Source organism: Phyllobates terribilis, unplaced genomic scaffold (assembly GCF_046119375.1).
Source record: "Phyllobates terribilis strain yellow unplaced genomic scaffold, ASM4611937v1 Scaffold_168__1_contigs__length_4147262, whole genome shotgun sequence".
NCBI classification, from domain to species: domain Eukaryota; kingdom Metazoa; phylum Chordata; class Amphibia; order Anura; family Dendrobatidae; genus Phyllobates; species Phyllobates terribilis.
The window spans coordinates 808,062-830,915 of NW_027362928.1; the positions used below are offsets into that span (position 1 = coordinate 808,062).

The 22,854-nt window shown below is 45.6% G+C and overlaps 15 non-coding genes and 3 pseudogenes across 15 annotated transcripts; all 18 read left to right on the forward strand.

The window, feature by feature from the left end:
* Window positions 1-446: 446 nt before the first annotated feature.
* On the forward strand, window positions 447-637 carry LOC141207983 (U2 spliceosomal RNA). Its single transcript, XR_012278255.1, has one exon. It is a non-coding gene; the product is annotated as a U2 spliceosomal RNA (small nuclear RNA).
* Window positions 638-1,752: 1,115 nt separating this feature from the next.
* Window positions 1,753-1,943, forward strand: LOC141207984 (U2 spliceosomal RNA). The gene has a single exon (XR_012278256.1). It is a non-coding gene; the product is annotated as a U2 spliceosomal RNA (small nuclear RNA).
* Window positions 1,944-3,058: 1,115 nt separating this feature from the next.
* LOC141207985 (U2 spliceosomal RNA) lies at window positions 3,059-3,249 on the forward strand. The gene has a single exon (XR_012278257.1). It is a non-coding gene; the product is annotated as a U2 spliceosomal RNA (small nuclear RNA).
* A 1,115-nt stretch (window positions 3,250-4,364) lies between these two features.
* On the forward strand, window positions 4,365-4,555 carry LOC141207987 (U2 spliceosomal RNA). Its single transcript, XR_012278258.1, has one exon. It is a non-coding gene; the product is annotated as a U2 spliceosomal RNA (small nuclear RNA).
* Window positions 4,556-5,670: 1,115 nt separating this feature from the next.
* LOC141207988 (U2 spliceosomal RNA) lies at window positions 5,671-5,861 on the forward strand. Its single transcript, XR_012278259.1, has one exon. It is a non-coding gene; the product is annotated as a U2 spliceosomal RNA (small nuclear RNA).
* Window positions 5,862-6,970: 1,109 nt separating this feature from the next.
* On the forward strand, window positions 6,971-7,161 carry LOC141207989 (U2 spliceosomal RNA). The gene has a single exon (XR_012278260.1). It is a non-coding gene; the product is annotated as a U2 spliceosomal RNA (small nuclear RNA).
* Window positions 7,162-8,279: 1,118 nt separating this feature from the next.
* Window positions 8,280-8,470, forward strand: LOC141207990 (U2 spliceosomal RNA). Its single transcript, XR_012278261.1, has one exon. It is a non-coding gene; the product is annotated as a U2 spliceosomal RNA (small nuclear RNA).
* A 1,115-nt stretch (window positions 8,471-9,585) lies between these two features.
* On the forward strand, window positions 9,586-9,776 carry LOC141207992 (U2 spliceosomal RNA). Its single transcript, XR_012278263.1, has one exon. It is a non-coding gene; the product is annotated as a U2 spliceosomal RNA (small nuclear RNA).
* Window positions 9,777-10,894: 1,118 nt separating this feature from the next.
* Window positions 10,895-11,085, forward strand: LOC141207993 (U2 spliceosomal RNA). The gene has a single exon (XR_012278264.1). It is a non-coding gene; the product is annotated as a U2 spliceosomal RNA (small nuclear RNA).
* Window positions 11,086-12,203: 1,118 nt separating this feature from the next.
* LOC141207994 (U2 spliceosomal RNA) lies at window positions 12,204-12,394 on the forward strand. Its single transcript, XR_012278265.1, has one exon. It is a non-coding gene; the product is annotated as a U2 spliceosomal RNA (small nuclear RNA).
* Window positions 12,395-13,509: 1,115 nt separating this feature from the next.
* Window positions 13,510-13,601, forward strand: LOC141208211 (U2 spliceosomal RNA; annotated as a pseudogene).
* A 794-nt stretch (window positions 13,602-14,395) lies between these two features.
* Window positions 14,396-14,571, forward strand: LOC141208181 (U2 spliceosomal RNA; annotated as a pseudogene).
* A 1,115-nt stretch (window positions 14,572-15,686) lies between these two features.
* On the forward strand, window positions 15,687-15,877 carry LOC141207995 (U2 spliceosomal RNA). The gene has a single exon (XR_012278266.1). It is a non-coding gene; the product is annotated as a U2 spliceosomal RNA (small nuclear RNA).
* A 1,115-nt stretch (window positions 15,878-16,992) lies between these two features.
* LOC141207996 (U2 spliceosomal RNA) lies at window positions 16,993-17,183 on the forward strand. The gene has a single exon (XR_012278267.1). It is a non-coding gene; the product is annotated as a U2 spliceosomal RNA (small nuclear RNA).
* A 1,114-nt stretch (window positions 17,184-18,297) lies between these two features.
* LOC141208100 (U2 spliceosomal RNA) lies at window positions 18,298-18,488 on the forward strand. Its single transcript, XR_012278368.1, has one exon. It is a non-coding gene; the product is annotated as a U2 spliceosomal RNA (small nuclear RNA).
* Window positions 18,489-19,603: 1,115 nt separating this feature from the next.
* LOC141207997 (U2 spliceosomal RNA) lies at window positions 19,604-19,794 on the forward strand. Its single transcript, XR_012278268.1, has one exon. It is a non-coding gene; the product is annotated as a U2 spliceosomal RNA (small nuclear RNA).
* Window positions 19,795-20,909: 1,115 nt separating this feature from the next.
* LOC141208089 (U2 spliceosomal RNA) lies at window positions 20,910-21,100 on the forward strand. Its single transcript, XR_012278357.1, has one exon. It is a non-coding gene; the product is annotated as a U2 spliceosomal RNA (small nuclear RNA).
* A 1,114-nt stretch (window positions 21,101-22,214) lies between these two features.
* On the forward strand, window positions 22,215-22,306 carry LOC141208212 (U2 spliceosomal RNA; annotated as a pseudogene).
* The last annotated feature ends 548 nt before the right edge of the window (window positions 22,307-22,854 follow it).

The window sequence follows — 22,854 nt, forward strand, 5'->3', positions numbered from 1 at the left end:
ATGGAATGTGGCAATGGAACGCTGGCTGCGCGTGTCATAATAGGCTCTGAGCCTTTATATACCTGTGCACAGCAGCAGCCACCTTCAGTCTGCTGCTGGACAGCCAGCAGCAGCAGCAGCAGGAGAGGTATGTAATCAGGAGCCCTCCTGCTAAGGGTAGACAGCTGCTCGTTCCACCCCACCCCCCGCCTTAATTGGTTCTCCTCCCTTCCAACGGTGTTGAGGCGGGTGGGAACAGCAGGGGGTGAAGGTGCTGTGTTTAAAGAGGTGGAGTTATGCAGATCTAAAACGCGTGGATTGCAGCAGCAGCAAGCCGAAAAGTGCAGGCATGTAAGGGATCTAGAGGTTGACAACATGTCTTCTTAACGGGAGTCCAGGAGCTCATCTCCACAAATGGACTTTTCAGGATCCTTGGGTGGCTCCGTAGTTTGAAACCAATTCTGGTTATCGCTTCTCGGCCTTTTGGCTAAGATCAAGTGTAGTATCTGTTCTTATCAGTTTAATATCTGATACGTCCCCTATCTGGGGACCATATATTAAATGGATTTTTAGAACAGGGAGATGGAAAAAGAGCTTGCTCTGTCCACTCCACGCATTGACCTGGTATTGCAGTATCTCCAGGACCGGTGCACCCCTTCTTTAATGCAGTTTCTAAAATCAGAAAGAATTGAATTCAATGTTTTTTGTTCATTTTGCTTGTTTGTCGGATTTTGGGATGGACTCTTTGGCTTTGCTTTTCTTCTCCTCATTGGATTTTTCATGTTCAAAGTTGCAGAAGCCAGATTACAAGCTCATTTTGGTTCAACTTCAGCAACTGTGCATTGCATTGCCATGTAATGTGATGCAATGCTATCTTTCTAGCTCTCCCTTTTTACTTCCTTTTGGATAAACAGACATATTAGGCAAGCATTTTGGAGCTTTCACCTAAATAACTACAGGTGGTGAGATAAGCTGCACAATATAATTGACCTTTCAGTATATTGTTGCACACACACCATCTATTTAGCAAATGCCCTTGTTATCAACAGCAGCCTTTTAAACTCACCTGAGCTAACAGGTATGTGCGCTGGTTACTCTGCTGCGCTTAAAATTTCTTTTTTGGTTTGCTACAATGCCTTTTCTGAAACGTTGTCTCCCTCTGCTGGAACACTGACTTCTTTCATTTAATGCCTGCAGACTATAAAAGAGAACCCAACCCAAAAAGTTTGGTTGATTAGTCTGTGGCATTCTGTTAAACTGTTGCTTATGGCGGTCTCTGTGAGCTTCTCAGCGACATTCAGCCAGCCAGGTATAATGCCTGCAGTAGATGGAATGTGGCAATGGAACGCTGGCTGCGCGTGTCATAATAGGCTCTGAGCCTTTATATACCTGTGCACAGCAGCAGCCACCTTCAGTCTGCTGCTGGACAGCCAGCAGCAGCAGCAGCAGGAGAGGTATGTAATCAGGAGCCCTCCTGCTAAGGGTAGACAGCTGCTCGTTCCACCCCACCCCCCGCCTTAATTGGTTCTCCTCCCTTCCAACGGTGTTGAGGCGGGTGGGAACAGCAGGGGGTGAAGGTGCTGTGTTTAAAGAGGTGGAGTTATGCAGATCTAAAACGCATGGATTGCAGCAGCAGCAAGCCGAAAAGTGCAGGCATGTAAGGGATCTAGAGGTTGACAACATGTCTTCTTAACGGGAGTCCAGGAGCTCATCTCCACAAATGGACTTTTCAGGATCCTTGGGTGGCTCCGTAGTTTGAAACCAATTCTGGTTATCGCTTCTCGGCCTTTTGGCTAAGATCAAGTGTAGTATCTGTTCTTATCAGTTTAATATCTGATACGTCCCCTATCTGGGGACCATATATTAAATGGATTTTTAGAACAGGGAGATGGAAAAAGAGCTTGCTCTGTCCACTCCACGCATTGACCTGGTATTGCAGTATCTCCAGGACCGGTGCACCCCTTCTTTAATGCAGTTTCTAAAATCAGAAAGAATTGAATTCAATGTTTTTTGTTCATTTTGCTTGTTTGTCGGATTTTGGGATGGACTCTTTGGCTTTGCTTTTCTTCTCCTCATTGGATTTTTCATGTTCAAAGTTGCAGAAGCCAGATTACAAGCTCATTTTGGTTCAACTTCAGCAACTGTGCATTGCATTGCCATGTAATGTGATGCAATGCTATCTTTCTAGCTCTCCCTTTTTACTTCCTTTTGGATAAACAGACATATTAGGCAAGCATTTTGGAGCTTTCACCTAAATAACTACAGGTGGTGAGATAAGCTGCACAATATAATTGACCTTTCAGTATATTGTTGCACACACACCATATATTTAGCAAATGCCCTTGTTATCAACAGCAGCCTTTTAAACTCACCTGAGCTAACAGGTATGTGCGCTGGTTACTCTGCTGCGCTTAAAATTTCTTTTTTGGTTTGCTACAATGCCTTTTCTGAAACGTTGTCTCCCTCTGCTGGAACACTGACTTCTTTCATTTAATGCCTGCAGACTATAAAAGAGAACCCAACCCAAAAAGTTTGGTTGATTAGTCTGTGGCATTCTGTTAAACTGTTGCTTATGGCGGTCTCTGTGAGCTTCTCAGCGACATTCAGCCAGCCAGGTATCCTGCCTGCAGTAGATGGAATGTGGCAATGGAACGCTGGCTGCGCGTGTCATAATAGGCTCTGAGCCTTTATATACCTGTGCACAGCAGCAGCCACCTTCAGTCTGCTGCTGGACAGCCAGCAGCAGCAGCAGCAGGAGAGGTATGTAATCAGGAGCCCTCCTGCTAAGGGTAGACAGCTGCTCGTTCCACCCCACCCCCCGCCTTAATTGGTTCTCCTCCCTTCCAACGGTGTTGAGGCGGGTGGGAACAGCAGGGGGTGAAGGTGCTGTGTTTAAAGAGGTGGAGTTATGCAGATCTAAAACGCGTGGATTGCAGCAGCAGCAAGCCGAAAAGTGCAGGCATGTAAGGGATCTAGAGGTTGACAACATGTCTTCTTAACGGGAGTCCAGGAGCTCATCTCCACAAATGGACTTTTCAGGATCCTTGGGTGGCTCCGTAGTTTGAAACCAATTCTGGTTATCGCTTCTCGGCCTTTTGGCTAAGATCAAGTGTAGTATCTGTTCTTATCAGTTTAATATCTGATACGTCCCCTATCTGGGGACCATATATTAAATGGATTTTTAGAACAGGGAGATGGAAAAAGAGCTTGCTCTGTCCACTCCACGCATTGACCTGGTATTGCAGTATCTCCAGGACCGGTGCACCCCTTCTTTAATGCAGTTTCTAAAATCAGAAAGAATTGAATTCAATGTTTTTTGTTCATTTTGCTTGTTTGTCGGATTTTGGGATGGACTCTTTGGCTTTGCTTTTCTTCTCCTCATTGGATTTTTCATGTTCAAAGTTGCAGAAGCCAGATTACAAGCTCATTTTGGTTCAACTTCAGCAACTGTGCATTGCATTGCCATGTAATGTGATGCAATGCTATCTTTCTAGCTCTCCCTTTTTACTTCCTTTTGGATAAACAGACATATTAGGCAAGCATTTTGGAGCTTTCACCTAAATAACTACAGGTGGTGAGATAAGCTGCACAATATAATTGACCTTTCAGTATATTGTTGCACACACACCATCTATTTAGCAAATGCCCTTGTTATCAACAGCAGCCTTTTAAACTCACCTGAGCTAACAGGTATGTGCGCTGGTTACTCTGCTGCGCTTAAAATTTCTTTTTTGGTTTGCTACAATGCCTTTTCTGAAACGTTGTCTCCCTCTGCTGGAACACTGACTTCTTTCATTTAATGCCTGCAGACTATAAAAGAGAACCCAACCCAAAAAGTTTGGTTGATTAGTCTGTGGCATTCTGTTAAACTGTTGCTTATGGCGGTCTCTGTGAGCTTCTCAGCGACATTCAGCCAGCCAGGTATCCTGCCTGCAGTAGATGGAATGTGGCAATGGAACGCTGGCTGCGCGTGTCATAATAGGCTCTGAGCCTTTATATACCTGTGCACAGCAGCAGCCACCTTCAGTCTGCTGCTGGACAGCCAGCAGCAGCAGCAGCAGGAGAGGTATGTAATCAGGAGCCCTCCTGCTAAGGGTAGACAGCTGCTCGTTCCACCCCACCCCCCGCCTTAATTGGTTCTCCTCCCTTCCAACGGTGTTGAGGCGGGTGGGAACAGCAGGGGGTGAAGGTGCTGTGTTTAAAGAGGTGGAGTTATGCAGATCTAAAACGCGTGGATTGCAGCAGCAGCAAGCCGAAAAGTGCAGGCATGTAAGGGATCTAGAGGTTGACAACATATCTTCTTAACGGGAGTCCAGGAGCTCATCTCCACAAATGGACTTTTCAGGATCCTTGGGTGGCTCCGTAGTTTGAAACCAATTCTGGTTATCGCTTCTCGGCCTTTTGGCTAAGATCAAGTGTAGTATCTGTTCTTATCAGTTTAATATCTGATACGTCCCCTATCTGGGGACCATATATTAAATGGATTTTTAGAACAGGGAGATGGAAAAAGAGCTTGCTCTGTCCACTCCACGCATTGACCTGGTATTGCAGTATCTCCAGGACCGGTGCACCCCTTCTTTAATGCAGTTTCTAAAATCAGAAAGAATTGAATTCAATGTTTTTTGTTCATTTTGCTTGTTTGTCGGATTTTGGGATGGACTCTTTGGCTTTGCTTTTCTTCTCCTCATTGGATTTTTCATGTTCAAAGTTGCAGAAGCCAGATTACAAGCTCATTTTGGTTCAACTTCAGCAACTGTGCATTGCATTGCCATGTAATGTGATGCAATGCTATCTTTCTAGCTCTCCCTTTTTACTTCCTTTTGGATAAACAGACATATTAGGCAAGCATTTTGGAGCTTTCACCTAAATAACTACAGGTGGTGAGATAAGCTGCACAATATAATTGACCTTTCAGTATATTGTTGCACACACACCATCTATTTAGCAAATGCCCTTGTTATCAACAGCAGCCTTTTAAACTCACCTGAGCTAACAGGTATGTGCGCTGGTTACTCTGCTGCGCTTAAAATTTATTTTTTGGTTTGCTACAATGCCTTTTCTGAAACGTTGTCTCCCTCTGCTGGAACACTGACTTCTTTCATTTAATGCCTGCAGACTATAAAAGAGAACCCAACCCAAAAAGTTTGGTTGATTAGTCTGTGGCATTGTGTTAAACTGTTACTTATGGCGGTCTCTGTGAGCTTCTCAGCGACATTCAGCCAGCCAGGTATCCTGCCTGCAGTAGATGGAATGTGGCAATGGAACGCTGGCTGCGCGTGTCATAATAGGCTCTGAGCCTTTATATACCTGTGCACAGCAGCAGCCACCTTCAGTCTGCTGCTGGACAGCCAGCAGCAGCAGCAGCAGGAGAGGTATGTAATCAGGAGCCCTCCTGCTAAGGGTAGACAGCTGCTCGTTCCACCCCACCCCCCGCCTTAATTGGTTCTCCTCCCTTCCAACGGTGTTGAGGCGGGTGGGAACAGCAGGGGGTGAAGGTGCTGTGTTTAAAGAGGTGGAGTTATGCAGATCTAAAACGCGTGGATTGCAGCAGCAACAAGCCGAAAAGTGCAGGCATGTAAGGGATCTAGAGGTTGACAACATGTCTTCTTAACGGGAGTCCAGGAGCTCATCTCCACAAATGGACTTTTCAGGATCCTTGGGTGGCTCCGTAGTTTGAAACCAATTCTGGTTATCGCTTCTCGGCCTTTTGGCTAAGATCAAGTGTAGTATCTGTTCTTATCAGTTTAATATCTGATACGTCCCCTATCTGGGGACCATATATTAAATGGATTTTTAGAACAGGGAGATGGAAAAAGAGCTTGCTCTGTCCACTCCACGCATTGACCTGGTATTGCAGTATCTCCAGGACCGGTGCACCCCTTCTTTAATGCAGTTTCTAAAATCAGAAAGAATTGAATTCAATGTTTTTTGTTCATTTTGCTTGTTTGTCGGATTTTGGGATGGACTCTTTGGCTTTGCTTTTCTTCTCCTCATTGGATTTTTCATGTTCAAAGTTGCAGAAGCCAGATTACAAGCTCATTTTGGTTCAACTTCAGCAACTGTGCATTGCATTGCCATGTAATGTGATGCAATGCTATCTTTCTAGCTCTCCCTTTTTACTTCCTTTTGGATAAACAGACATATTAGGCAAGCATTTTGGAGCTTTCACCTAAATAACTACAGGTGGTGAGATAAGCTGCACAATATAATTGACCTTTCAGTATATTGTTGCACACACACCATCTATTTAGCAAATGCCCTTGTTATCAACAGCAGCCTTTTAAACTCACCTGAGCTAACAGGTATGTGCGCTGGTTACTCTGCTGCGCTTAAAATTTCTTTTTTGGTTTGCTACAATGCCTTTTCTGAAACGTTGTCTCCCTCTGCTGGAACACTGACTTCTTTCATTTAATGCCTGCAGACTATAAAAGAGAACCCAACCCAAAAAGTTTGGTTGATTAGTCTGTGGCATTCTGTTAAACTGTTGCTTATGGCGGTCTCTGTGAGCTTCTCAGCGACATTCAGCCAGCCAGGTATCCTGCCTGCAGTAGATGGAATGTGGCAATGGAACGCTGGCTGCGCGTGTCATAATAGGCTCTGAGCCTTTATATACCTGTGCACAGCAGCAGCCACCTTCAGTCTGCTGCTGGACAGCCAGCAGCAGCAGGAGAGGTATGTAATCAGGAGCCCTCCTGCTAAGGGTAGACAGCTGCTCGTTCCACCCCACCCCCCGCCTTAATTGGTTCTCCTCCCTTCCAACGGTGTTGAGGCGGGTGGGAACAGCAGGGGGTGAAGGTGCTGTGTTTAAAGAGGTGGAGTTATGCAGATCTAAAACGCGTGGATTGCAGCAGCAGCAAGCCGAAAAGTGCAGGCATGTAAGGGATCTAGAGGTTGACAACATGTCTTCTTAACGGGAGTCCAGGAGCTCATCTCCACAAATGGACTTTTCAGGATCCTTGGGTGGCTCCGTAGTTTGAAACCAATTCTGGTTATCGCTTCTCGGCCTTTTGGCTAAGATCAAGTGTAGTATCTGTTCTTATCAGTTTAATATCTGATACGTCCCCTATCTGGGGACCATATATTAAATGGATTTTTAGAACAGGGAGATGGAAAAAGAGCTTGCTCTGTCCACTCCACGCATTGACCTGGTATTGCAGTATCTCCAGGACCGGTGCACCCCTTCTTTAATGCAGTTTCTAAAATCAGAAAGAATTGAATTCAATGTTTTTTGTTCATTTTGCTTGTTTGTCGGATTTTGGGATGGACTCTTTGGCTTTGCTTTTCTTCTCCTCATTGGATTTTTCATGTTCAAAGTTGCAGAAGCCAGATTACAAGCTCATTTTGGTTCAACTTCAGCAACTGTGCATTGCATTGCCATGTAATGTGATGCAATGCTATCTTTCTAGCTCTCCCTTTTTACTTCCTTTTGGATAAACAGACATATTAGGCAAGCATTTTGGAGCTTTCACCTAAATAACTACAGGTGGTGAGATAAGCTGCACAATATAATTGACCTTTCAGTATATTGTTGCACACACACCATCTATTTAGCAAATGCCCTTGTTATCAACAGCAGCCTTTTAAACTCACCTGAGCTAACAGGTATGTGCGCTGGTTACTCTGCTGCGCTTAAAATTTCTTTTTTGGTTTGCTACAATGCCTTTTCTGAAACGTTGTCTCCCTCTGCTGGAACACTGACTTCTTTCATTTAATGCCTGCAGACTATAAAAGAGAACCCAACCCAAAAAGTTTGGTTGATTAGTCTGTGGCATTCTGTTAAACTGTTGCTTATGGCGGTCTCTGTGAGCTTCTCAGCGACATTCAGCCAGCCAGGTATCCTGCCTGCAGTAGATGGAATGTGGCAATGGAACGCTGGCTGCGCGTGTCATAATAGGCTCTGAGCCTTTATATACCTGTGCACAGCAGCAGCCACCTTCAGTCTGCTGCTGGACAGCCAGCAGCAGCAGCAGCAGCAGGAGAGGTATGTAATCAGGAGCCCTCCTGCTAAGGGTAGACAGCTGCTCGTTCCACCCCACCCCCCGCCTTAATTGGTTCTCCTCCCTTCCAACGGTGTTGAGGCGGGTGGGAACAGCAGGGGGTGAAGGTGCTGTGTTTAAAGAGGTGGAGTTATGCAGATCTAAAACGCGTGGATTGCAGCAGCAGCAAGCCGAAAAGTGCAGGCATGTAAGGGATCTAGAGGTTGACAACATGTCTTCTTAACGGGAGTCCAGGAGCTCATCTCCACAAATGGACTTTTCAGGATCCTTGGGTGGCTCCGTAGTTTGAAACCAATTCTGGTTATCGCTTCTCGGCCTTTTGGCTAAGATCAAGTGTAGTATCTGTTCTTATCAGTTTAATATCTGATACGTCCCCTATCTGGGGACCATATATTAAATGGATTTTTAGAACAGGGAGATGGAAAAAGAGCTTGCTCTGTCCACTCCACGCATTGACCTGGTATTGCAGTATCTCCAGGACCGGTGCACCCCTTCTTTAATGCAGTTTCTAAAATCAGAAAGAATTGAATTCAATGTTTTTTGTTCATTTTGCTTGTTTGTCGGATTTTGGGATGGACTCTTTGGCTTTGCTTTTCTTCTCCTCATTGGATTTTTCATGTTCAAAGTTGCAGAAGCCAGATTACAAGCTCATTTTGGTTCAACTTCAGCAACTGTGCATTGCATTGCCATGTAATGTGATGCAATGCTATCTTTCTAGCTCTCCCTTTTTACTTCCTTTTGGATAAACAGACATATTAGGCAAGCATTTTGGAGCTTTCACCTAAATAACTACAGGTGGTGAGATAAGCTGCACAATATAATTGACCTTTCAGTATATTGTTGCACACACACCATCTATTTAGCAAATGCCCTTGTTATCAACAGCAGCCTTTTAAACTCACCTGAGCTAACAGGTATGTGCGCTGGTTACTCTGCTGCGCTTAAAATTTCTTTTTTGGTTTGCTACAATGCCTTTTCTGAAACGTTGTCTCCCTCTGCTGGAACACTGACTTCTTTCATTTAATGCCTGCAGACTATAAAAGAGAACCCAACCCAAAAAGTTTGGTTGATTAGTCTGTGGCATTCTGTTAAACTGTTGCTTATGGCGGTCTCTGTGAGCTTCTCAGCGACATTCAGCCAGCCAGGTATCCTGCCTGCAGTAGATGGAATGTGGCAATGGAACGCTGGCTGCGCGTGTCATAATAGGCTCTGAGCCTTTATATACCTGTGCACAGCAGCAGCCACCTTCAGTCTGCTGCTGGACAGCCAGCAGCAGCAGCAGCAGGAGAGGTATGTAATCAGGAGCCCTCCTGCTAAGGGTAGACAGCTGCTCGTTCCACCCCACCCCCCGCCTTAATTGGTTCTCCTCCCTTCCAACGGTGTTGAGGCGGGTGGGAACAGCAGGGGGTGAAGGTGCTGTGTTTAAAGAGGTGGAGTTATGCAGATCTAAAACGCGTGGATTGCAGCAGCAGCAAGCCGAAAAGTGCAGGCATGTAAGGGATCTAGAGGTTGACAACATGTCTTCTTAACGGGAGTCCAGGAGCTCATCTCCACAAATGGACTTTTCAGGATCCTTGGGTGGCTCCGTAGTTTGAAACCAATTCTGGTTATCGCTTCTCGGCCTTTTGGCTAAGATCAAGTGTAGTATCTGTTCTTATCAGTTTAATATCTGATACGTCCCCTATCTGGGGACCATATATTAAATGGATTTTTAGAACAGGGAGATGGAAAAAGAGCTTGCTCTGTCCACTCCACGCATTGACCTGGTATTGCAGTATCTCCAGGACCGGTGCACCCCTTCTTTAATGCAGTTTCTAAAATCAGAAAGAATTGAATTCAATGTTTTTTGTTCATTTTGCTTGTTTGTCGGATTTTGGGATGGACTCTTTGGCTTTGCTTTTCTTCTCCTCATTGGATTTTTCATGTTCAAAGTTGCAGAAGCCAGATTACAAGCTCATTTTGGTTCAACTTCAGCAACTGTGCATTGCATTGCCATGTAATGTGATGCAATGCTATCTTTCTAGCTCTCCCTTTTTACTTCCTTTTGGATAAACAGACATATTAGGCAAGCATTTTGGAGCTTTCACCTAAATAACTACAGGTGGTGAGATAAGCTGCACAATATAATTGACCTTTCAGTATATTGTTGCACACACACCATCTATTTAGCAAATGCCCTTGTTATCAACAGCAGCCTTTTAAACTCACCTGAGCTAACAGGTATGTGCGCTGGTTACTCTGCTGCGCTTAAAATTTCTTTTTTGGTTTGCTACAATGCCTTTTCTGAAACGTTGTCTCCCTCTGCTGGAACACTGACTTCTTTCATTTAATGCCTGCAGACTATAAAAGAGAACCCAACCCAAAAAGTTTGGTTGATTAGTCTGTGGCATTCTGTTAAACTGTTGCTTATGGCGGTCTCTGTGAGCTTCTCAGCGACATTCAGCCAGCCAGGTATCCTGCCTGCAGTAGATGGAATGTGGCAATGGAACGCTGGCTGCGCGTGTCATAATAGGCTCTGAGCCTTTATATACCTGTGCACAGCAGCAGCCACCTTCAGTCTGCTGCTGGACAGCCAGCAGCAGCAGCAGCAGCAGGAGAGGTATGTAATCAGGAGCCCTCCTGCTAAGGGTAGACAGCTGCTCGTTCCACCCCACCCCCCGCCTTAATTGGTTCTCCTCCCTTCCAACGGTGTTGAGGCGGGTGGGAACAGCAGGGGGTGAAGGTGCTGTGTTTAAAGAGGTGGAGTTATGCAGATCTAAAACGCGTGGATTGCAGCAGCAGCAAGCCGAAAAGTGCAGGCATGTAAGGGATCTAGAGGTTGACAACATGTCTTCTTAACGGGAGTCCAGGAGCTCATCTCCACAAATGGACTTTTCAGGATCCTTGGGTGGCTCCGTAGTTTGAAACCAATTCTGGTTATCGCTTCTCGGCCTTTTGGCTAAGATCAAGTGTAGTATCTGTTCTTATCAGTTTAATATCTGATACGTCCCCTATCTGGGGACCATATATTAAATGGATTTTTAGAACAGGGAGATGGAAAAAGAGCTTGCTCTGTCCACTCCACGCATTGACCTGGTATTGCAGTATCTCCAGGACCGGTGCACCCCTTCTTTAATGCAGTTTCTAAAATCAGAAAGAATTGAATTCAATGTTTTTTGTTCATTTTGCTTGTTTGTCGGATTTTGGGATGGACTCTTTGGCTTTGCTTTTCTTCTCCTCATTGGATTTTTCATGTTCAAAGTTGCAGAAGCCAGATTACAAGCTCATTTTGGTTCAACTTCAGCAACTGTGCATTGCATTGCCATGTAATGTGATGCAATGCTATCTTTCTAGCTCTCCCTTTTTACTTCCTTTTGGATAAACAGACATATTAGGCAAGCATTTTGGAGCTTTCACCTAAATAACTACAGGTGGTGAGATAAGCTGCACAATATAATTGACCTTTCAGTATATTGTTGCACACACACCATCTATTTAGCAAATGCCCTTGTTATCAACAGCAGCCTTTTAAACTCACCTGAGCTAACAGGTATGTGCGCTGGTTACTCTGCTGCGCTTAAAATTTCTTTTTTGGTTTGCTACAATGCCTTTTCTGAAACGTTGTCTCCCTCTGCTGGAACACTGACTTCTTTCATTTAATGCCTGCAGACTATAAAAGAGAACCCAACCCAAAAAGTTTGGTTGATTAGTCTGTGGCATTCTGTTAAACTGTTGCTTATGGCGGTCTCTGTGAGCTTCTCAGCGACATTCAGCCAGCCAGGTATCCTGCCTGCAGTAGATGGAATGTGGCAATGGAACGCTGGCTGCGCGTGTCATAATAGGCTCTGAGCCTTTATATACCTGTGCACAGCAGCAGCCACCTTCAGTCTGCTGCTGGACAGCCAGCAGCAGCAGCAGCAGCAGGAGAGGTATGTAATCAGGAGCCCTCCTGCTAAGGGTAGACAGCTGCTCGTTCCACCCCACCCCCCGCCTTAATTGGTTCTCCTCCCTTCCAACGGTGTTGAGGCGGGTGGGAACAGCAGGGGGTGAAGGTGCTGTGTTTAAAGAGGTGGAGTTATGCAGATCTAAAACGCGTGGATTGCAGCAGCAGCAAGCCGAAAAGTGCAGGCATGTAAGGGATCTAGAGGTTGACAACATGTCTTCTTAACGGGAGTCCAGGAGCTCATCTCCACAAATGGACTTTTCAGGATCCTTGGGTGGCTCCGTAGTTTGAAACCAATTCTGGTTATCGCTTCTCGGCCTTTTGGCTAAGATCAAGTGTAGTATCTGTTCTTATCAGTTTAATATCTGATACGTCCCCTATCTGGGGACCATATATTAAATGGATTTTTAGAACAGGGAGATGGAAAAAGAGCTTGCTCTGTCCACTCCACGCATTGACCTGGTATTGCAGTATCTCCAGGACCGGTGCACCCCTTCTTTAATGCAGTTTCTAAAATCAGAAAGAATTGAATTCAATGTTTTTTGTTCATTTTGCTTGTTTGTCGGATTTTGGGATGGACTCTTTGGCTTTGCTTTTCTTCTCCTCATTGGATTTTTCATGTTCAAAGTTGCAGAAGCCAGATTACAAGCTCATTTTGGTTCAACTTCAGCAACTGTGCATTGCATTGCCATGTAATGTGATGCAATGCTATCTTTCTAGCTCTCCCTTTTTACTTCCTTTTGGATAAACAGACATATTAGGCAAGCATTTTGGAGCTTTCACCTAAATAACTACAGGTGGTGAGATAAGCTGCACAATATAATTGACCTTTCAGTATATTGTTGCACACACACCATCTATTTAGCAAATGCCCTTGTTATCAACAGCAGCCTTTTAAACTCACCTGAGCTAACAGGTATGTGCGCTGGTTACTCTGCTGCGCTTAAAATTTCTTTTTTGGTTTGCTACAATGCCTTTTCTGAAACGTTGTCTCCTTCTGCTGGAACACTGACTTCTTTCATTTAATGCCTGCAGACTATAAAAGAGAACCCAACCCAAAAAGTTTGGTTGATTAGTCTGTGGCATTCTGTTAAACTGTTGCTTATGGCGGTCTCTGTGAGCTTCTCAGCGACATTCAGCCAGCCAGGTATCCTGCCTGCAGTAGATGGAATGTGGCAATGGAACGCTGGCTGCGCGTGTCATAATAGGCTCTGAGCCTTTATATACCTGTGCACAGCAGCAGCCACCTTCAGTCTGCTGCTGGACAGCCAGCAGCAGCAGCAGCAGGAGAGGTATGTAATCAGGAGCCCTCCTGCTAAGGGTAGACAGCTGCTTGTTCCACCCCACCCCCCGCCTTAATTGGTTCTCCTCCCTTCCAACGGTGTTGAGGCGGGTGGGAACAGCAGGGGGTGAAGGTGCTGTGTTTAAAGAGGTGGAGTTATGCAGATCTAAAACGCGTGGATTGCAGCAGCAGCAAGCCGAAAAGTGCAGGCATGTAAGGGATCTAGAGGTTGACAACATGTCTTCTTAACGGGAGTCCAGGAGCTCATCTCCACAAATGGACTTTTCAGGATCCTTGGGTGGCTCCGTAGTTTGAAACCAATTCTGGTTATCGCTTCTCGGCCTTTTGGCTAAGATCAAGTGTAGTATCTTTCGAAAAGGCGGTTTTGGATGTTGGCCGCCCTAGTAGATTGATACATTATGCACACTGGGGTTTAGGCGCTTGTTAGTACGCCAGGTGGCTAATATAGTCATCTGGTGGAAAGCATGGCCCCCCAGGATCGACGCCATTGGGCCGGGGAAGATCGAAAGCCCGAAGTGTGAAGTGCCCCAGGAGTGGTGACCCTGGGGTGCCTTAACTCACTGGGATTGGGAACCCCACTTGAGTTTATGGCACATTTGCACAAGCACTTCAAATTTTCTTTCTTCGCACACACCCTTATTCCGGGCCTTCTGGCCTTAGGATGGGGAATTTTTCAATTCCCGGTCGAAGGTCCGGGCAGTATTATACTGTGAAACCTTCACTATTTATTTAATTTCTTTGTCACTGTGTGTCCACTTATTCACGTGTGTCACGTCCTACTAGGATTTTGTCGGGATGCGGTTCCCTTACGGGTTCCTCTCTTGGCAGGTCTAGGGGGGGAGTGTGTGGCCATCAGGTTCCGCTCCCCCCTGAACCCCCCTGGCTCTCCTCTTTCGGGAGGAGAGCGTTGTTGGCTCCCCTCTTCCGGGAGGGGAGCACAGTCTTTGGCTCCCAGTGCCTTGCTCGGGTGAGAACTCGGGCAGGTGCTGGGGGTAAGATTGGGTCGCCTCTGGCTTCGGCTGGAGGTGGCTTTTTGTCCCTGTTCCTCGCTGTGGCCTTTTGGCTCGGAGGGATGGGGAATGGTTTGGGGGACCCTTCTCCTTTTGGAGAGGGTTTCAAGAAGACCAGCATCCTAGTGCACTTTTTTTGTGGCACTTGTCACTTTTTTAAGCGCACTCGGGTTTTGTACACGAATTCGGGCTTTCAAAAAAAAAAAATCTGTTCTTATCAGTTTAATATCTGATACGTCCCCTATCTGGGGACCATATATTAAATGGATTTTTAGAACAGGGAGATGGAAAAAGAGCTTGCTCTGTCCACTCCACGCATTGACCTGGTATTGCAGTATCTCCAGGACCGGTGCACCCCTTCTTTAATGCAGTTTCTAAAATCAGAAAGAATTGAATTCAATGTTTTTTGTTCATTTTGCTTGTTTGTCGGATTTTGGGATGGACTCTTTGGCTTTGCTTTTCTTCTCCTCATTGGATTTTTCATGTTCAAAGTTGCAGAAGCCAGATTACAAGCTCATTTTGGTTCAACTTCAGCAACTGTGCATTGCATTGCCATGTAATGTGATGCAATGCTATCTTTCTAGCTCTCCCTTTTTACTTCCTTTTGGATAAACAGACATATTAGGCAAGCATTTTGGAGCTTTCACCTAAATAACTACAGGTGGTGAGATAAGCTGCACAATATAATTGACCTTTCAGTATATTGTTGCACACACACCATCTATTTAGCAAATGCCCTTGTTATCAACAGCAGCCTTTTAAACTCACCTGAGCTAACAGGTATGTGCGCTGGTTACTCTGCTGCGCTTAAAATTTCTTTTTTGGTTTGCTACAATGCCTTTTCTGAAACGTTGTCTCCCTCTGCTGGAACACTGACTTCTTTCATTTAATGCCTGCAGACTATAAAAGAGAACCCAACCCAAAAAGTCTGGTTGATTAGTCTGTGGCATTCTGTTAAACTGTTGCTTATGGCGGTCTCTGTGAGCTTCTCAGCGACATTCAGCCAGCCAGGTATCCTGCCTGCAGTAGATGGAATGTGGCAATGGAACGCTGGCTGCGCGTGTCATAATAGGCTCTGAGCCTTTATATACCTGTGCACAGCAGCAGCCACCTTCAGTCTGCTGCTGGACAGCCAGCAGCAGCAGCAGCAGGAGAGGTATGTAATCAGGAGCCCTCCTGCTAAGGGTAGACAGCTGCTCGTTCCACCCCACCCCTCGCCTTAATTGGTTCTCCTCCCTTCCAACGGTGTTGAGGCAGGTGGGAACAGCAGGGGGTGAAGGTGCTGTGTTTAAAGAGGTGGAGTTATGCAGATCTAAAACGCGTGGATTGCAGCAGCAGCAAGCCGAAAAGTGCAGGCATGTAAGGGATCTAGAGGTTGACAACATGTCTTCTTAACGGGAGTCCAGGAGCTCATCTCCACAAATGGACTTTTCAGGATCCTTGGGTGGCTCCGTAGTTTGAAACCAATTCTGGTTATCGCTTCTCGGCCTTTTGGCTAAGATCAAGTGTAGTATCTGTTCTTATCAGTTTAATATCTGATACGTCCCCTATCTGGGGACCATATATTAAATGGATTTTTAGAACAGGGAGATGGAAAAAGAGCTTGCTCTGTCCACTCCACGCATTGACCTGGTATTGCAGTATCTCCAGGACCGGTGCACCCCTTCTTTAATGCAGTTTCTAAAATCAGAAAGAATTGAATTCAATGTTTTTTGTTCATTTTGCTTGTTTGTCGGATTTTGGGATGGACTCTTTAGCTTTGCTTTTCTTCTCCTCATTGGATTTTTCATGTTCAAAGTTGCAGAAGCCAGATTACAAGCTCATTTTGGTTCAACTTCAGCAACTGTGCATTGCATTGCCATGTAATGTGATGCAATGCTATCTTTCTAGCTCTCCCTTTTTACTTCCTTTTGGATAAACAGACATATTAGGCAAGCATTTTGGAGCTTTCACCTAAATAACTACAGGTGGTGAGATAAGCTGCACAATATAATTGACCTTTCAGTATATTGTTGCACACACACCATCTATTTAGCAAATGCCCTTGTTATCAACAGCAGCCTTTTAAACTCACCTGAGCTAACAGGTATGTGCGCTGGTTACTCTGCTGCGCTTAAAATTTCTTTTTTGGTTTGCTACAATGCCTTTTCTGAAACGTTGTCTCCCTCTGCTGGAACACTGACTTCTTTCATTTAATGCCTGCAGACTATAAAAGAGAACCCAACCCAAAAAGTTTGGTTGATTAGTCTGTGGCATTCTGTTAAACTGTTGCTTATGGCGGTCTCTGTGAGCTTCTCAGCGACATTCAGCCAGCCAGGTATCCTGCCTGCAGTAGATGGAATGTGGCAATGGAACGCTGGCTGCGCGTGTCATAATAGGCTCTGAGCCTTTATATACCTGTGCACAGCAGCAGCCACCTTCAGTCTGCTGCTGGACAGCCAGCAGCAGCAGCAGCAGGAGAGGTATGTAATCAGGAGCCCTCCTGCTAAGGGTAGACAGCTGCTCGTTCCACCCCACCCCCCGCCTTAATTGGTTCTCCTCCCTTCCAACGGTGTTGAGGCGGGTGGGAACAGCACGGGGTGAAGGTGCTGTGTTTAAAGAGGTGGAGTTATGCAGATCTAAAACGCGTGGATTGCAGCAGCAGCAAGCCGAAAAGTGCAGGCATGTAAGGGATCTAGAGGTTGACAACATGTCTTCTTAACGGGAGTCCAGGAGCTCATCTCCACAAATGGACTTTTCAGGATCCTTGGGTGGCTCCGTAGTTTGAAACCAATTCTGGTTATCGCTTCTCGGCCTTTTGGCTAAGATCAAGTGTAGTATCTGTTCTTATCAGTTTAATATCTGATACGTCCCCTATCTGGGGACCATATATTAAATGGATTTTTAGAACAGGGAGATGGAAAAAGAGCTTGCTCTGTCCACTCCACGCATTGACCTGGTATTGCAGTATCTCCAGGACCGGTGCACCCCTTCTTTAATGCAGTTTCTAAAATCAGAAAGAATTGAATTCAATGTTTTTTGTTCATTTTGCTTGTTTGTCGGATTTTGGGATGGACTCTTTGGCTTTGCTTTTCTTCTCCTCATTGGATTTTTCATGTTCAAAGTTGCAGAAGCCAGATTACAAGCTCATTTTGGTTCAACTTCAGCAACTGTGCATTGCATTGCCATGTAATGTGATGCAATGCTATCTTTCTAGCTCTCCCTTTTTACTTCCTTTTGGATAAACAGACATATTAGGCAAGCATTTTGGAGCTTTCACCTAAATAACTACAGGTGGTGAGATAAGCTGCACAATATAATTGACCTTTCAGTATATTGTTGCACACACACCATCTATTTAGCAAATGCCCTTGTTATCAACAGCAGCCTTTTAAACTCACCTGAGCTAACAGGTATGTGCGCTGGTTACTCTGCTGCGCTTAAAATTTCTTTTTTGGTTTGCTACAATGCCTTTTCTGAAACGTTGTCTCCCTCTGCTGGAACACTGACTTCTTTCATTTAATGCCTGCAGACTATAAAAGAGAACCCAACCCAAAAAGTTTGGTTGATTAGTCTGTGGCATTCTGTTAAACTGTTGCTTATGGCGGTCTCTGTAAGCTTCTCAGCGACATTCAGCCAGCCAGGTATCCTGCCTGCAGTAGATGGAATGTGGCAATGGAACGCTGGCTGCGCGTGTCATAATAGGTTCTGAGCCTTTATATACCTGTGCACAGCAGCAGCCACCTTCAGTCTGCTGCTGGACAGCCAGCAGCAGCAGCAGCAGGAGAGGTATGTAATCAGGAGCCCTCCTGCTAAGGGTAGACAGCTGCTCGTTCCACCCCACCCCCCGCCTTAATTGGTTCTCCTCCCTTCCAACGGTGTTGAGGCGGGTGGGAACAGCAGGGGGTGAAGGTGCTGTGTTTAAAGAGGTGGAGTCTGCAGATCTAAAACGCGTGGATTGCAGCAGCAGCAAGCCGAAAAGTGCAGGCATGTAAGGGATCTAGAGGTTGACAACATGTCTTCTTAACGGGAGTCCAGGAGCTCATCTCCACAAATGGACTTTTCAGGATCCTTGGGTGGCTCCGTAGTTTGAAACCAATTCTGGTTATCGCTTCTCGGCCTTTTGGCTAAGATCAAGTGTAGTATCTGTTCTTATCAGTTTAATATCTGATACGTCCCCTATCTGGGGACCATATATTAAATGGATTTTTAGAACAGGGAGATGGAAAAAGAGCTTGCTCTGTCCACTCCACGCATTGACCTGGTATTGCAGTATCTCCAGGACTGGTGCACCCCTTCTTTAATGCAGTTTCTAAAATCAGAAAGAATTGAATTCAATGTTTTTTGTTCATTTTGCTTGTTTGTCGGATTTTGGGATGGACTCTTTGGCTTTGCTTTTCTTCTCCTCATTGGATTTTTCATGTTCAAAGTTGCAGAAGCCAGATTACAAGCTCATTTTGGTTCAACTTCAGCAACTGTGCATTGCATTGCCATGTAATGTGATGCAATGCTATCTTTCTAGCTCTCCCTTTTTACTTCCTTTTGGATAAACAGACATATTAGGCAAGCATTTTGGAGCTTTCACCTAAATAACTACAGGTGGTGAGATAAGCTGCACAATATAATTGACCTTTCAGTATATTGTTGCACACACACCATCTATTTAGCAAATGCCCTTGTTATCAACAGCAGCCTTTTAAACTCACCTGAGCTAACAGGTATGTGCGCTGGTTACTCTGCTGCGCTTAAAATTTCTTTTTTGGTTTGCTACAATGCCTTTTCTGAAACGTTGTCTCCCTCTGCTGGAACACTGACTTCTTTCATTTAATGCCTGCAGACTATAAAAGAGAACCCAACCTAAAAAGTTTGGTTGATTAGTCTGTGGCATTCTGTTAAACTGTTGCTTATGGCGGTCTCTGTGAGCTTCTCAGCGACATTCAGCCAGCCAGGTATCCTGCCTGCAGTAGATGGAATGTGGCAATGGAACGCTGGCTGCGCGTGTCATAATAGGCTCTGAGCCTTTATATACCTGTGCACAGCAGCAGCCACCTTCAGTCTGCTGCTGGACAGCCAGCAGCAGCAGCAGCAGGAGAGGTATGTAATCAGGAGCCCTCCTGCTAAGGGTAGACAGCTGCTCGTTCCACCCCACCCCCCGCCTTAATTGGTTCTCCTCCCTTCCAACGGTGTTGAGGCGGGTGGGAACAGCAGGGGGTGAAGGTGCTGTGTTTAAAGAGGTGGAGTTATGCAGATCTAAAACGCGTGGATTGCAGCAGCAGCAAGCCGAAAAGTGCAGGCATGTAAGGGATCTAGAGGTTGACAACATGTCTTCTTAACGGGAGTCCAGGAGCTCATCTCCACAAATGGACTTTTCAGGATCCTTGGGTGGCTCCGTAGTTTGAAACCAATTCTGGTTATCGCTTCTCGGCCTTTTGGCTAAGATCAAGTGTAGTATCTGTTCTTATCAGTTTAATATCTGATACGTCCCCTATCTGGGGACCATATATTAAATGGATTTTTAGAACAGGGAGATGGAAAAAGAGCTTGCTCTGTCCACTCCACGCATTGACCTGGTATTGCAGTATCTCCAGGACCGGTGCACCCCTTCTTTAATGCAGTTTCTAAAATCAGAAAGAATTGAATTCAATGTTTTTTGTTCATTTTGCTTGTTTGTCGGATTTTGGGATGGACTCTTTGGCTTTGCTTTTCTTCTCCTCATTGGATTTTTCATGTTCAAAGTTGCAGAAGCCAGATTACAAGCTCATTTTGGTTCAACTTCAGCAACTGTGCATTGCATTGCCATGTAATGTGATGCAATGCTATCTTTCTAGCTCTCCCTTTTTACTTCCTTTTGGATAAACAGACATATTAGGCAAGCATTTTGGAGCTTTCACCTAAATAACTACAGGTGGTGAGATAAGCTGCACAATATAATTGACCTTTCAGTATATTGTTGCACACACACCATCTATTTAGCAAATGCCCTTGTTATCAACAGCAGCCTTTTAAACTCACCTGAGCTAACAGGTATGTGCGCTGGTTACTCTGCTGCGCTTAAAATTTCTTTTTTGGTTTGCTACAATGCCTTTTCTGAAACGTTGTCTCCCTCTGCTGGAACACTGACTTCTTTCATTTAATGCCTGCAGACTATAAAAGAGAACCCAACCCAAAAAGTTTGGTTGATTAGTCTGTGGCATTCTGTTAAACTGTTGCTTATGGCGGTCTCTGTGAGCTTCTCAGCGACATTCAGCCAGCCAGGTATCCTGCCTGCAGTAGATGGAATGTGGCAATGGAACGCTGGCTGCGCGTGTCATAATAGGCTCTGAGCCTTTATATACCTGTGCACAGCAGCAGCCACCTTCAGTCTGCTGCTGGACAGCCAGCAGCAGCAGCAGCAGGAGAGGTATGTAATCAGGAGCCCTCCTGCTAAGGGTAGACAGCTGCTCCTTCCACCCCACCCCCCGCCTTAATTGGTTCTCCTCCCTTCCAACGGTGTTGAGGCGGGTGGGAACAGCAGGGGGTGAAAGTGCTGTGTTTAAAGAGGTGGAGTTATGCAGATCTAAAACGCGTGGATTGCAGCAGCAGCAAGCCGAAAAGTGCAGGCATGTAAGGGATCTAGAGGTTGACAACATGTCTTCTTAACGGGAGTCCAGGAGCTCATCTCCACAAATGGACTTTTCAGGATCCTTGGGTGGCTCCGTAGTTTGAAACCATTTCTGGTTATCGCTTCTCGGCCTTTTGGCTAAGATCAAGTGTAGTATCTGTTCTTATCAGTTTAATATCTGATACGTCCCCTATCTGGGGACCATATATTAAATGGATTTTTAGAACAGGGAGATGGAAAAAGAGCTTGCTCTGTCCACTCCACGCATTGACCTGGTATTGCAATATCTCCAGGACCGGTGCACCCCTTCTTTAATGCAGTTTCTAAAATCAGAAAGAATTGAATTCAATGTTTTTTGTTCATTTTGCTTGTTTGTCGGATTTTGGGATGGACTCTTTGGCTTTGCTTTTCTTCTCCTCATTGGATTTTTCATGTTCAAAGTTGCAGAAGCCAGATTACAAGCTCATTTTGGTTCAACTTCAGCAACTGTGCATTGCATTGCATGTAATGTGATGCAATGCTATCTTTCTAGCTCTCCCTTTTTACTTCCTTTTGGATAAACAGACATATTAGGCAAGCATTTTGGAGCTTTCACCTAAATAACTACAGGTGGTGAGATAAGCTGCACAATATAATTGACCTTTCAGTATATTGTTGCACACACACCATCTATTTAGCAAATGCCCTTGTTATCAACAGCAGCCTTTTAAACTCACCTGAGCTAACAGGTATGTGCGCTGGTTACTCTGCTGCGCTTAAAATTTCTTTTTTGGTTTGCTACAATGCCTTTTCTGAAACGTTGTCTCCCTCTGCTGGAACACTGACTTCTTTCATTTAATGCCTGCAGACTATAAAAGAGAACCCAACCCAAAAAGTTTGGTTGATTAGTCTGTGGCATTCTGTTAAACTGTTGCTTATGGCGGTCTCTGTGAGCTTCTCAGCAACATTCAGCCAGCCAGGTATCCTGCCTGCAGTAGATGGAATGTGGCAATGGAACGCTGGCTGCGCGTGTCATAATAGGCTCTGAGCCTTTATATACCTGTGCACAGCAGCAGCCACCTTCAGTCTGCTGCTGGACAGCCAGCAGCAGCAGCAGCAGGAGAGGTATGTAATCAGGAGCCCTCCTGCTAAGGGTAGACAGCTGCTCGTTCCACCCCACCCCCCGCCTTAATTGGTTCTCCTCCCTTCCAACGGTGTTGAGGCGGGTGGGAACAGCAGGGGGTGAAGGTGCTGTGTTTAAAGAGGTGGAGTTATGCAGATCTAAAACGCGTGGATTGCAGCAGCAGCAAGCCGAAAAGTGCAGGCATGTAAGGGATCTAGAGGTTGACAACATGTCTTCTTAACGGGAGTCCAGGAGCTCATCTCCACAAATGGACTTTTCAGGATCCTTGGGTGGCTCCGTAGTTTGAAACCAATTCTGGTTATCGCTTCTCGGCCTTTTGGCTAAGATCAAGTGTAGTATCTTTCGAAAAGGCGGTTTTGGATGTTGGCCGCCCTAGTAGATTGATACATTATGCACACTGGGGTTTAGGCGCTTGTTAGTACGCCAGGTGGCTAATATAGTCATCTGGTGGAAAGCATGGCCCCCCAGGATCGACGCCATTGGGCCGGGGAAGATCGAAAGCCCGAAGTGTGAAGTGCCCCAGGAGTGGTGACCCTGGGGTGCCTTAACTCACTGGGATTGGGAACCCCACTTGAGTTTATGGCACATTTGCACAAGCACTTCAAATTTTCTTTCTTCGCACACACCCTTATTCCGGGCCTTCTGGCCTTAGGATGGGGAATTTTTCAATTCCTGGTCGAAGGTCCGGGCAGTATTATACTGTGAAACCTTCACTATTTATTTAATTTCTTTGTCACTGTGTGTCCACTTATTCACGTGTGTCACGTCCTACTAGGATTTTGTCGGGATGCGGTTCCCTTACGGGTTCCTCTCTTGTCAGGTCTAGGGGGGGAGTGTGTGGCCATCAGGTTCCGCTCCCCCCTGAACCCCCCTGGCTCTCCTCTTTCGGGAGGACAGCGTTGTTGGCTCCCCTCTTCCGGGAGGGGAGCACAGTCTTTGG